Source organism: Tamandua tetradactyla, chromosome 22 (assembly GCF_023851605.1).
Source record: "Tamandua tetradactyla isolate mTamTet1 chromosome 22, mTamTet1.pri, whole genome shotgun sequence".
In the NCBI taxonomy this organism is placed as follows: domain Eukaryota; kingdom Metazoa; phylum Chordata; class Mammalia; order Pilosa; family Myrmecophagidae; genus Tamandua; species Tamandua tetradactyla.
This window is the reverse complement of record NC_135348.1, coordinates 11,197,544-11,210,177: the sequence shown is the minus strand read 5'-3', so window position 1 is coordinate 11,210,177 and position 12,634 is coordinate 11,197,544. Positions and strand designations below refer to the sequence as shown.

The window sequence follows — 12,634 nt, the reverse complement described above, 5'->3', positions numbered from 1 at the left end:
ATATTCAAGATTCCACGTATTTATGGTGTTTAACTAAACTGACCATACAAGTTAAATTAGGAAATGCACTACCCCCAATATAAGTTTTGCACCAAATAAATATCTCTCCCTTTAGTCTCACACAGAAATTGAAGTTTTAAAATATGGACGATATTATCTTTTACCCTGTATTCTGATTTATCTTAGTCCTATCTGGATCAGCTTCATTCATATCTCTACTCTAAATCTGATCACTTTTTCATCTTTTTAAACAGTTCCTGTATGGGGTGCTGCTGACTTTCATAGCTTCTGAATCTCAGGTGTCATATAAATACCCAAAGTTTCTGGGAATGACGAGGTTATAAACAAAAAAGCTCAGTATCTCAAAGTTTAGAATAACAGTTACTCCTCCTAAATATATGTAACTACTGTAAGACCTTGCAATCTAAGATCCTTAACAATAGTCCCCAGCCAGATTACCCATATTCTCGACTTTAGTTCACTAGTTTTTATATTATAGCTAGTCCATATGATGGAGGCATGATGATATTTGTCTTTTTGTTCCTGACATTTCATTCAACATACAGTTTTTAAGATTCATAGACCTAGTTGCATGCCTCACAGCTTCATTCCTTCTTGAGGCTGCTCGGTAGTCCATTGCATGCATACACCAGTTTCCCCTTCCATTCCTCAGTCGTTGTCTCCTTAGGCTACCTCCATCCCTTGCCAATTGGGTGCACTGTCTCCAGAAACACCAGTGTGCAAATGTCCATTCATGTTCCCATACTCGGTTCCTCCAGGTATATGCTGAGCAATGCGGTTTCTAGATGCAATCCCTCCTCTAGCCTCCTATGGAACCACCCCACTGCCCTCCAAGGGGCTCTCAGTTTCCCTACTGACAGTGAATAGATACATCTCTTTCTCTGCATTTTCTCTAGCACTTGTTTCTCTCTGTTCATTTTTAAACAGTTTTATTCCCACATCATACAATCCAGCCTAAATGTATAGACATACTTTCACCACCATAATCTACATGAAGACATTTCCTTTTTTTCCACAAAGAATCCATATCCCTTCCCCAGGCCCCACTATCTGTTGACATTTAGTTTTGGCATAATGCCTTTGTTACATTCAGTGGAAGCATATTACAGTGTTACTGTTGATTATTGACTATTTGATTTTTTAGTTTGATAAAATCCAATTTGCAGTTTTATTCTTATTATGTTCCATGCTTTAAATTTCCTAAGAATCCTTGCTTCATTTGTAGTCTGTGTTTTCTTATAAAAGTTTATAGTTCTTTTTTCTTTACATTTAAGTTTGTGACGCATATAAAATGAATTTTTGCTTATGGTAAAATGTATGGATAAAGTTAATTTTTTTTTTCAAATGGATATCCTGTTGTTCCAACATCACTTATTGAAACTAAATCCTTCACCATTGAATTCTCTTGGTAATTTTGTTGGGAATCAGTTGAACATATAAATATGGTCTTCTTTTTTTTACTCTATTCCATATATCTTTAAGTCTGTCCATTCACTATACCAAATTTTCTTGATCAGTGTAACTTTACAATAAGTTTTAAAAGCAGCTCTGTAACTCCTTCAACACTGTATATCTTCTTTAAAATCGAAATGGGTATTCTATGTTTTCCACGTAAATCTCCACATCATTTTGTCAATTTCTACTAAAATGGCTACTGGGATTTTGATTGGATTGCATTGAATCTATGGACTGATGTAGGGAAGATTGACATTTTAATAATACTGAGTCTTCCAGTCTGTGAGCATGATATACCTCTCCATTCATTCAGGCTTTCCTTAATTTATTTCACACTGAATGTTTTAGTGTAGTGGTCTTGATAATCTTTGGTTAGATTTATTTCTAAATATTTTATTTTTTTGACGTTATTGTCAGTTGACTTACAAAATATTACTTCCTAGTTGTTGTTAGTAGTATACAAATTATGATGAACTTTTATGTATTAGCCTTGCAACCCACAATCTTCCTAAATTTGTTTGTTAGCTCAAATTATTGTTTTGTTGATCTCTTAAGATTTCTACAAGAACAATTATATCCTATGTAAATGGGACAGCTTTACTTCTCTCAGATCTTTTTGCTTTTTGTTTCCTTTTCTTAACTTATTGCAATGACTGAGACCTAAATTCAATATAATGTTGACTAGAAGTGTTGAAATCAAACATCCTTACCTTATTCCTTATCATGGTGAGAATATATTTAGTACTTCACCCGTAAGTATGATTTTAACTGTAAGTTTTTCATTGATTCCCTCTGATGGGTTTCTAGAAACTATGATTTGATAGTTTATCTAACTTGTTCTAATAATTAGGGTTAGAGTGGCTGTGTCTTGTGATTTTCCACAACCTTATGAGAAGAAAAACCTTCACTTTGACCTTGTTTGCTCTCATTTTGTACACTTTGTAGTAAGTAGTTTTATTTACCGAATAATTACCAATCAACATAAAGAAAGAAAACATATATCCCCTATCCTCAAGGCTTCTTTCAGCCTTGCTTTGGCTTTTACATAACCTATATTCAATTACACTAAAGTATTTCCTCACCCTAACTCTTTATTTCTTTGTATTCCATTTAACTATTCTTATTGAAATTGCCCTCCTAAAAGTCATGTCTTTCTAATTTAAAAACCAAAGGGTATTTTCTTGTTCTTCCTTATTCTCTTTAGATTCACAACATATACATTTTTCTTAGCATTTATCCTCTTCTCTGTTCATTCTGCTCATATTTTTCAGACTGCTACTTCTCTGTTCATTCTATGCTTATTTTTCAGATTGCTGCTTCTCTTAGTCAAAACTCTTCTCCAAATCTTAAATATGATTATTCCCCAGAATACTAAATATGACTATATTATCTTGCTACACTCCAGCCTTAGACATTGAATGGTTTAAATTCAACTCTTGACTTTAACAGCTTCCTCTTTATGGACAACCACAGATTCATATCTCTAGTTTGTTATATGCTCATTAATTAAAAACTCTAAGTTTCAAAGGCATCTCTACCTAGGAACCCTGCTGAGAGTTCAAGATCCATGCATACAAAACAAAATTCAACATACTTTCTCTCCAGCCTCCCACTCCACTGCTGTTACCTCTTTCTATTATTGGCACCATTATCCTTCCAGGCAAAACCTCAGAGTCATGGTACTTCCCAGAGTTAATCAGTTGCTATATCATGACAACTTTAATTTTATAATATCTATAGCACCCACACTTTCCTGCCCATCCCTACAATTTCCGCCCATTTCTTACATTCACTTAGACTGCTCTCTGTCTATGGTAAACCCTTTGGCCAATGCCTTAATGTCCAAACTTCAGTTATTTTCAGAACTAAGCCCAAATTCCATACATTCCAAGAAGCCCATCCTTGATCACTCTTCTGCTGCCACTACCTGCAAGTAATATTTTTTATAAACTTTGTTAACTGTTTCTATCTTTTATCTACTTCTTATCATAGCCATGTAAGAAAATTATATAATATATATGTAAATCAACCATATAGACTTTTAAGAAAATTAGAGGAAGGGATGTGTTTATCTTTCAGAAGCTCAGTAAATGTTGATTGAATTACAGGCATATTTACTAATAACTTGTTCTTAAGCTTGTTTCCAAAAAGCAAGCATTCTTTAGGCCCTGATTTAGCTTCATTTTGCTTTATTTTATAGTTTTATGCCTGTGTTTGACCTGGTTGTATTTAATTGCCTAATATTATGACATTTTATTAGCACTAGTTAGTATTTACTGAACACCCAATGATGCATAATATTATGCTAAGAGCTTCTGATAAGGCAGTGGACTCCATGTGTCACTGCACTGAACTAAAGTCACAGTGAGGTGGAGACAGACAGGGGATTACATGAGCATCGGTGGCTTCTTTTGAGTACAGTCCTAAGCGAGTTTTCTTGAAGTGTTTCAATGGATAGTGAGATTTCACTCTTCTACAAAAGTAGAAAACTAAGCTAATAAAAATAATAAATAGAAACAGAAAAAAATATATAGGAAAATTTCTGAACTTTTTTTTCAGATTGTGTTGTGAATGTGTGTGTGTGTGTGTGTGTGTCTGCACACACAAAGGATCCAGGGGAAATAAAGGGCAAAGAGTACATGAATTTGATAAGGAATTAAGCTGTATTTACCCCTTCCATCTTTATACCAGAGGATTTGAACCAGCAGTTCTGTCTTTTAATTACAAAAGAAAATAACTCACTAGAGGTCCAACATTGAATAAACTGTGATCTGTATTTGCTGGTTAGGTTAAAACTGGAAACACAACTTTCTATTTAGTGGCAAAGACGACAAATCTAGTCGTCATTTCGAAAGAGTGTTTAGAGAATTTAAAGTGAATTAAAGATAGCTTAGTGAAAAAAGCACAACAGGTGATGAGAAAATCATGAAAAGGAGTCTGGAAAAATATTTTTGAAACTAGACAGTTTGTACTGTGTATTAATATCAGGGTGAAGTGTAGATGAAATGTTACGCCTCGGATTGGACTAAGGTGAAGTATTTACGGTGAATTTTAAATGATTGCTAAGTGTGGAACTTGAGTTAGAAGTACATTAAGTGTTACTTTTTTTAATGCTTTAAAGGAGAGCTAAAGAAGGAGAGCTTCTCTGCACTTCAGTTGAATTGTTGATCGAGGAATATTTGCTGTGAGCTCTGGGAATACAATCAAGTAGCCTGAGATACTCTCTCACTTATGCACCCTAATATGTCCAGGATTTAAGCCAAATCACCAAATTGTGGACCTCAATTTTGTCATCTGCAAATTAAAGGTACTGAAAAAACAATCATTAACATCTCTTCCAGTTCTAAAATTCTATTGTATAAATGCACGGTGTCTTTCATGGGGAAGGTACTGGAGAGAAGAAGAAAAATTGGGGTTTATTGGGAACTGGAAGGTTTCTTTTGACTTTCCATATTTGAATCAATTAGAGGAGGAAAGGAATTCAGATAATATGTAGATTTGGGTTTTGGATTTAAGGGGAAAGGATTCAGCTTTTCTCAGCGTGTACTTTGTGAAAGGTTTAGGAGGTGAAAGGGTGAGAAAGAAGGACGGTAGACTGGGCAATTTAAAGCGGGAGGGTTTATTTCTGCTCTCCCGGGCTGAGTTCACCGGAGGGACGTGAGTCAGCACCTGGGTGATGGCGTGGGCAGTTTTTAAGCAAGGGAGTCAGGTGGCGCCCGGAAGGGGTGGTTCTCCGGAAGTCAGGTGTCCGGAAGGGGCGGTTCATCGGGTCCGGAAGTCGGGTGTCCGGAAGGAGCGGTTCCAGAAGCCATGTTGGAAGGGGCCACACAGCCTCAGCAGCTCCAGTTGCAGTGCCCTCGTTCCCCCGACCTAACACTTTGAAGATATCCAACCATATTTCAGAAGGTAAAATGCAATTTATGATAATGATTTCTTCTAAACTAATCATTACGTAAACATTCAGAATACTTTGAATTTGTGTTTAAATTTGCTGCTGCCGTTATTAGTATTGTTATTATTGTTTTGCTGGCCTGGTTCCAGCATGAGCCTGGGGGATCTGTATCCCAGCATCGGTGATGATGACAGGCAATTTTCTGTTTTCTGCTTCATGAATGAGAAAGGGTTGTGCTGCTGGCCAGTGAACACGAGAGGGTCTCTGACTGCTTGTGGACCTCTAACGACTCTGTGGTCAGAGCCCCCAGCCGGGCTGCAGAGAAATTTATCTTCCCCTGGTCTTCAAGATTAGGGGTAGTAGGTGATCCTATGAGAGGGGGGCCTTGTTCAAAATACATCCCTGTCAACGTTATATGCAGTCTAACTGTCTTCCTTCATTTGTATTAGCTGTTTTCCCAGGGTCCTAAAAAAAATTTTTTTTTTTAAGAAACACACTTTCCCATAATTTCTTCCTGTTTTACCATAAAGGTCTTTTAAATGTCGGAGATACCTACAGCCTTTGCAGTCGCTTTTCTTTTCCTTAATTCCTAAAACCAGAGAGGCTCAAAGCAAAGTTTCACAAAGGGGGTCTCCTCTGAGTTCCCCAGGACCTTGAAAGGGTCTCTCCCACCTGCATGTTTTGAGTGTTTTGGTTTCATTCCCTCGATTGACATGCCTGGCAGCCTGATCTTCCATTTTTTTCTGTCCTCTATTTTAAAGCAGATCAAATTTAATTGGAGTTTTCTCAGATTATGTTTGTTCGTGGAAGAACTTGAAGAATAATCACCATGGTATATAAAAAGCTTCTTGTTCTGAAGGCCACGCGAGACCATGGCTAATTGGACAGGCTTGGTTCCTGAATGGGTTTCCAGATTCTACCCATCACTCGGTGTGACCAAAGACAAATTACTTAATCCGTGTTTCAGATTCTTCTTATGTAGAGGATACTAAAACGCATGTACACACACGTGCATATACCCTGCAGCCTTTCCCAGGTGCAAAATTAATTGTGAAAATTAAGTGGGATAGTCTATATTACCTAATTGGCGTGGCCTTTAAAGCAGGAGTCTATGAACTTATCGTATAAAGGGCAAGACAGTAAATATTTAAGGCTTGTGTGGCCATGCGATCTCTGTTGCAACTATTCAGCTCTGCCATTGCAGAACTAAAACATTCATAGACAATATGTAAATGGAAAAGTGTAATTGTGTTCCATTGAAACATTTTTTTTATGGACAGTGACGTTTGAATTTCATGTAATGCTCATGTGTCAGGGAATTTTCTTCTTTTGGTTTTTATTCAACCATTAAATAAAGTAAAGATCATTTTTAGCTCATGAGCTGTACAAAACCAGGCAGTAGTCCCCGGGCTGTAGTTTGCTGACATCTTCTCCAAAGAGTCCTTGAATGGCTAGTATTCTGTGATGTGTAGACATCTGCTCCACTCCCTGAGCCTGCACCATTGATACCATTATTTTTGTTCTCCTTGGTTTTAGTTTTTCTGTGTCTAAGTCTGCACCCCTTGTTTAATTTGTTCTCGATTAGGTTGCATCAGGTTCTACCACCACCTGTCCTTACAAGTTTTACCTTTTCATGGCTCTTTTAGTTTATGGTGGTTTTTGACAAGGAACTTGGAAAAAGTTCCAAAGGCTGCTGGTCTGCAAGAATCATGAGGTTCAGTGTTGTGTCTTACTCCAGGGTCTTCTCTTCCAATGTAACAGAATATAGTCCAGACAATATGATTTCTTCTCACACAGGGTGAGCTCTGTGCTCATCAGGGCACCCTTTCCTTCTCATCAAGTCTAAGGTGACCTTGAATCCAGTTGTTCCCCGGGTGTGACAGTAAATTCCAGGCTTCACTTTTGTCAGGAACCACTAGGTCACCTGTTTTTAGTCTGGTAGCTCTCTGGGTGACTTAAATTGGCTCCAGAAATATCAGAAAATTAGTATATCAGATTAGTGTCTCACCTCTCCCTGCCCATCAACTTGAAACTTTCTACAATTTCAAGTAAATGTTGAGAAAGTGAAAAGTTAATAAGAGTTAAGATTGAAGCAACACTGAGAAGAGCAGTTAGTTTACAAAAGCAGTGACTGGACACAATATACTTTATATTAAAAAAAAAAAATCATTCCTAGAGCCTGCCCATGCCAAAACAAAAAACAAAAAAAACTAATCACTTTTCAGTTTAGTGTTGTAGGAAAATAAAATATCACAACATTTCTATGTAAGCTTAGTTTTTAAAGGTGTTTTTTTTTTTGGTTTCTGAAGTTTCCATATTGGGAATAATATGGAGGTATAGAAAAGAAGATGTGTTCCAATGACATAAGATTTTCTTAATTTACATAATAGGTGTTTCAGTTTGCTAAAGCTGCTGGAATGCAATATATTAGAAATGGGTTGACTTTTTCAGAGAGAATTTATTAGATTACAAATTTACATTTCTAAGGCCATAAAAATAGCCAAACTAAGACATCAACAAGAGGATACCTTCAATGAAGAAAGCCCAATGGTGTCTGGGGTGGCTCTGTCACATGGGAAGGCATATGGCGACCTCTATTGACCCTTCCCTCCTGGGTTCGTTTCAGAATGTTCTCTCAGCAACCGTGGGTCCTTCTGGCTTCTCCTGGGGCGTTTTCTTTCTCTCTTAACTTCTCTTGGCTCTGTACCCTCTCCAAAATGTCTCTCCTTTAAAGGACTTCAGCAGGTGGATTAAGACTCACCTTGAATGGGTGGGATCACATCTCCATGGAAACAAGCTAATCAAAAGGTTCCACCGAACAATAGGTTTGCTCCCACAAAATTGGATTAAAATAACATGACTTTATTTAGAGTCATCACCCAGATATCCCTCAAGATTGAAAAATAATTATCAAATGAGAGGGTAGAATTGTAGTCAGGATTTAAGAGATGATTTGATTACTGCATTATGATATAGATATTCCTTTTTGTTTTCTGGTATATTGGAGTGGATAGAGGGAAATTCCTGAAACCTTATTGTAATCAGCTGCCTTGACCTCTGGTAATGACTGTATAGTCCTTTTCCTCTGCCCCTGTGATTGTAAAAACCTTGTGACGAATCTTCATTTCTAACATTGAAAACTGGTATGTTATCCAGTTTTCAATGTTCGAGTTTTGTAAATCATGAATGAAGGGTCTTGGGTCAGCCCAGAACTAATCCAGCCCAAGTCTAAAGTAATCTTGATAACCAAGACTGGATCTAACCAAAGTGGGCCTGCCTGATATGCGCAGTAGCTTAAACTTTAACCTACAAGTCACCTATACCTTGTACACGTTTTGTGACTAAGCATGTCATCAGTCTGCACATGCCCAGTAATTAGATCACCTCTATTTACGTCATCTGGGGCCACTGTGCTCATTTTCCTAAACCCTGCCCATCTTTTCTCTAATAGAACTATCAGAATTACTGCAGTTTGGGGAGATAGATTTTGGGCCGCTAGGCCATCTGCTTTCCTACTACGCACCTAGTAATAAACTGTTTCTCTCTTTGGAAAAAAGAAAAGGCATTGCTTTTCAGGGGTGCACAGCAGTTTCAAACCAGCTCTATAGATTTGGCTTTGTGAGTGGAAAAAAAGATTTTAAAACCCAGCATAGTCCCCCAGTTCTATCTTAATATTTTATGAAAGGAATTTGACACGCAGTGTATTATCTAATGGAATCACATAAGATAAAACCAAATTAGAATCTTTCTACTTTGGGCTAAGTTGTAAACTCAGTTATTTTGCAATTTAATATTAAAAGCCCTAACTATTGATATAAATATATTTATTTTTTATGTGCATTTATTTTCTTAGGGGAGAGATTATTTTCTATATTTATAAGGTACCAGATTCTTAATATATATATCAGATTTCCCTTAAATAGGCTTTGATGAGTTGTAAGAAAAAGTTCCACGGGTATGAAACGTTACTGGATCTTTCTGAAAAGATGGAATAGATTTGTCAGTTGTTTGTTAAGTGACTTCACGTAGCATGATTCTCTCGTAGAATACAATGAGATTTATATTTGGCTTTATGTGTCAAGACTCATATTGTAAAGGCTGCTCTAAAGCAATTAATCAGTTTTAATTCTGTCCCTGTTGTAAGATGTTGCTTAGAGGTCTCATAGAAGGGCTATCATATATTTTGAAAGGTAAATGACTTAAGATTTTAGTATAAGACTGGCCTTTTTTTTTTTTTTAATTATGGAGCTAAGAGTGCTACCCAAAGCTAGGCACTTGTGTTTATTTTCTCTGATCTTTTATGGAACTCTTTTTCATCATTTTATGGGTGAGGTGACAAGCTCAGTGAAGTTAAGAAACTTGTCCAGCGTCATGCTACTGCTGAGTAGTAATTGTGATAGAGAGCATTCTTTAGTACTGGAGAGACTTGACCATCCTCATTATTTTTTCCTCTACTTTGTTAGGCTTTCCTGAAACATCCTAGATAAAAGTTCTATAAATATTTCCTCCTGCAAAGTAAAAGGAAACACATTTTAAAAGGCTGATTTATGGGATTTTATGTAATATTTTTGTCGTGTCATTCATTTTGAGGAATGAAAACTTTCTAGATTTCCATTAGTGTTCCCTTATATTAAGCTGGTCTCCTTAATTTGGTTATGAAAATGTCCAAATCATACCCTGGAAGCAATCTATTATGTTAAATAATTAGGAGAAGATATTTTGATTATGAAATCTGACTCAGTGTATGTACTGGGACGTGCCAAAATGATATCTTTACCAAGTCCTTTGTTTTTAAGTTCTATCATCTCAGCTATTTTTAAAAATCTGGACTTTGGAATTTGATCTTAAAACTCTAACATAGGAGTTGGTATGTTTAGATCCTAATCTGATATTGAATATCAGATAAAGCTATTTGTTTTTGTATTGAAGACTTAATACTTTTAGGCTTTTTGCCTCCATTTCTAAATTGAAATCTGCTTGTTAAGACCTGCAGCCACAAAACAAATACTTTGTGTCAAACCATACCTATGAGTTGTTTCCTTTGGGTCATGTAGAAAATGAGATTCTGGAATTTAAGTGATGGAGCATCTCCTTACCTGTATGTCAAAGCATCCTCGTGACTCAGAAGAGGCCAACAGCTGGGGTATTACTCTCACCACAGCATAACTAATCCCTAGCTAGTACAAGCGAGAGCATTCAGTAGATTTGGAGGGTGTTTAATCATCAGCTTTTGGGGATGGCAAGTAGTTTTCCGAGTGCCTAAGAACATGTGTCCTATTGCTTGCCAAAACTTGTCATTGAGTTTGTTATTTTAATGTAGTTTTGTCCTTACCTTGTCACTGCCATTCCTAGAACCCTTTATGTCCTGAATTCAGCAACTGGCCAAACCCTTTTTCAAGTTACTGCTAAAGTTACACATGAAAATCATCACTAGTTTAGTTGAAGAGCTTATTTTGTATCCCTGGAACGCAAACACAAGACAAGCAGGTTTCTAAGGTACCAGCACTTGGTACATCTGTTTTGTAGTGTAAATGTAATTTCATCAGTTTAACAAATGGCAAATGCTAATTAGTTTGCTTATACTTGTGATTTAATGAGATTAAATGCCTAATGATCATTAAGCATCAGCAGATTGTTTCCTCTTTCTGTTTTAATAAAGAACAATGTAAAGCACGTTTTCTGGATATTAGAGTACTGTGGAAATGGAGCAGAAAGAATTTCAAGGAAGTTTTGAATAGTCAGTTTTGTCGTTCTTTAGTGAGATGAAGTAGGGATATGAGAATAAAATTATTTGGATTTCAAGACCAGGGCTGAAATCGAGGTTGAGTGAGAGTAAGATTTATCCTTAACTATTTTAAGTCAAACTCTTACCTCCAATGCTAAAATTCAAGTGTGTCCCAGAAAAACTTATTAAAAACCACTTCTATACCTTCATCTGATCAAATCTATAATCTCCTCCTTCTTATTGCCTTCTTCTTTTATTCTTTGTTTTGATTTCTTTCTTCTGATAGTTATTATATTTTGATATAACTGAAACCATGGCATTTGGTTATTACAATTGAATTCTGGAATTTAAATGATGGGGAGTCCCCTAATCCGGACAACAGTGCATCCTCATTATTAATAAGAGGCCAATAGCTGGAATATTATTCTCACCACTGCAGAGTTAATCACTCATTTCTTCCTGAACATTAATATAAAATAGTGGTAAAATTTTTATAAATTAATAGTTGTTAATATTATCTGCTGCACTCTTTTTGATTACTTTCAAGTTGTGGAAAAACCATCAGACCACATAGGCTGTTGTTTTGGGAGAGTATGGGTAGAGAAGACAAGCGATTGACTCCGGCCCCATATTCAAAATTACATTTAGATTAAAATGATTTGTTTAACTTATTCAGCTTTTTACAGCCAGGGGTCAGAAAATTGTGGCAGGTAGACCAAATCTGGCCCATGCCTATTTTTATATATAATACTTTATTGGAAGGCATCCTTGTCCACTTGTTTACATTTTGTACGTGGCTTTGAATACCGTTAAATATTGTGTAGTTTTCATGTTACAATGGCAGACTTCAGTAATTGTGATAGAGACCATATAGCCTGCCAAGCTGAAATTATCTGCTCTCTGGCTCTGTAACAGAAAAAAGTTGCTAAACGCTGAACTAAATCAGAAATCAGGACAGAAATTCATTGATGGTAATAGAGATATAATAAGATACAGTCACGACTTGGGAACAGATATTTTTGCAATTTTAGTCTTGAAAGACACATAGTTGAACCCATGTTAAGAAGCTCTCAAGTTTTCGATTTTTCAGAATCCATGGCACCGTTTTCCCTTCTCACCATATTTGTTTTGGGAGCTGCTGAGATGGACAGCCTGTGTGTGTGCTGGCAGAACATGCCCTCTGTTCATGAATATATTCTGTCTTCCTTTGTGCCTTCTTGAAAATTCATAAATTACATAATCATTATAGACTTTGAGAATGGCTTTAAGCCACAGAATACTGGTATCTGCTCCTGGCTCTTCGATGTCTCTAATCCAGTACCTGTGTCCCATGCCATCCCAGCCCTGTCACATGTTGAATTTACGTTGCTTATTTGCTCCAGTTCAGAAAGCGAATTTTCCATTGTACTAAATTTACTAGACAAGGTATCTGTGGTAAATTGTGGGCTATTGCTTATACATATTGGGAAAATTTTAAGGACATTGAGGAACACAGAACAAGAAAAGAAAATAATTAGACTCTACTTCTGAAGACTAAAATA

At 36.5% G+C, this 12,634-nt stretch overlaps 1 protein-coding gene across 14 annotated transcripts in view; it reads left to right on the top strand.

Moving 5' to 3' along the window:
• Positions 1 to 12,634, top strand: part of GUCY1A1 (guanylate cyclase 1 soluble subunit alpha 1) — a 60,096-nt gene that overhangs the window by 15,659 nt on the left and 31,803 nt on the right. For 8 of the 14 annotated variants that reach the window (XM_077139718.1, XM_077139717.1, XM_077139714.1 and 5 more), the window contains one exon: positions 4,598 to 4,783. The exons of 4 other annotated variants lie outside the window; for them this stretch is intronic. The gene's annotated coding sequence lies outside the window, so the exon portion shown is untranslated. Of the gene's footprint in view, positions 1 to 3,301; positions 4,784 to 5,114; positions 5,383 to 12,634 lie in introns of those variants that run through there. 2 more of the 14 variants (XM_077139716.1, XM_077139720.1) reach the window with 2 other exon arrangements.